The sequence below is a fragment of the Artemia sp. Qi Xiang Cuo genome, chromosome 3, assembly GCF_049724085.1.
Source record: "Artemia sp. Qi Xiang Cuo chromosome 3, ASM4972408v1, whole genome shotgun sequence".
NCBI classification, from domain to species: domain Eukaryota; kingdom Metazoa; phylum Arthropoda; class Branchiopoda; order Anostraca; family Artemiidae; genus Artemia; species Artemia sp. Qi Xiang Cuo.
In genome coordinates, this window is record NC_142796.1 from 61,675,771 (window position 1) to 61,677,386 (window position 1,616).

Sequence of the window (1,616 nt, forward strand, 5' to 3'; positions counted from 1 at the left end):
CATATTCAAGGTTTCGTTTTCTATTCAGGCAGGTTAGGAGTCTTTCAAAGATAGGTAGCACTAAAAGTTCGAAAATTTTCGAAAGTAATTAACTAATTCCAACTTGATCGATTCTTTATAAAATACAATTACTTTTGAAAAATGATGGATACCATCTATAAATACGGTGAATACTAGTAAGGTTGGATCAATTCTCTCTGAATTTTAAGCTTGGCAACTTAAGTGCTTCCAACCGTCTCTGATATAGTAAGTGCTTAAGGTACGAGACAAACTTAATTGCATGTTTTTGACACACCACTAAGAAGTCAACGCAAAAAACATTGACATCTTTTCTTGACCACACTAAGAAGTCACCAAGCAAAAGAATGATACATTTTCAACACCACACTAAGAAAACACTCACGTCAAAATTATAAATAAAAGAGCTTGAAAAGCCAGTTATTTAAAAAAGCTGAGTAATGCATCTGTTACATATTTTTTCTACACAACACTAAGAAAACGCTCACGTCAAAATTATCAAACAGTTCGTGATAACGAACTGCAAGTAAGGGGCGACTCGGGTCAATAGTAACCGAAACTCTAAAAAATGAAATTTTGATACCAATAGATACATCAAGAGAATCAGATTTTTATGCTTATTTCAAATATATAAGTTTCATCAAGTTTAGTCTTACTCATCAAAAGTTACGCGCCTGAGAAAATTTGCCTTATTTTCGAAAAAAGGGAAAACAACCCCTAAAAGTCACGTAAAAGTACGGGGGAGAATCTGTTTATGGAGGATGTTTCTTGGGGGACGGGACATTTCTATGAAGGGGGCGCCAGATTTCCCAGCATTAGTTAAAAAAATATCAGAAATTAAATAAAGAAATAGTTTTTTTTCAACTGAAAGTAAGGAGCAACATTGAAACTTAAAACGAGCAGAAATGATTTACGTATATGAAGGGGTTCACCCCCTAGTCAATACCTCGCTCTTTATGCTAAAGTTTGAATTTTGATCGAATCACAAACCCCTTAATCACAAAGGCCGGTTAATTAGAATAATTAGCTCTTTTGAAAGTACAGAACTCCTAGAACTCCCTAATATACGTAATAAAAACATAAAAATGTAAAAATTCGTTACGTAAGTTAATTCGTAAGTTACGTCAGAACAAAATTTCGAGAAAGTCATTTAGCCAAAAAAAGGAAAATTTACATGCAAATTTTGTTTTAATTATTCATGCACGATGAGCCAAAATCAAAGCTATATTAATTCAAAAACGGTCAGAAATTAAATAAAAAAAACAAGTTTTTTTTAACTGAAAGTAAGGAGCGACATTAAAACTTAAAAACAAACAGAAATTATTCCGTATATGAAATGGGGCGGCCCTCTCTTCAAGGCGTCGCTCTTTACGCTAAAGTTCGACGCTGTCGCACAACTTTGTTTTTTTAAACAATAAAAAACTTTAGCGTAAAGAGCGAGGCGTTGAAAAGGGGATAGCCCCTTTCATATACGGAATAATTTCTGTTCGTCTTAGGTTTTAATGTCACTCCTTACTTTAAATTAAAAAAACTTGTTTTTTTATTTGAAATAAAAGAGCTTAAAGAGTCAGTTATTTATAAGAGCTGAGTAATGCATC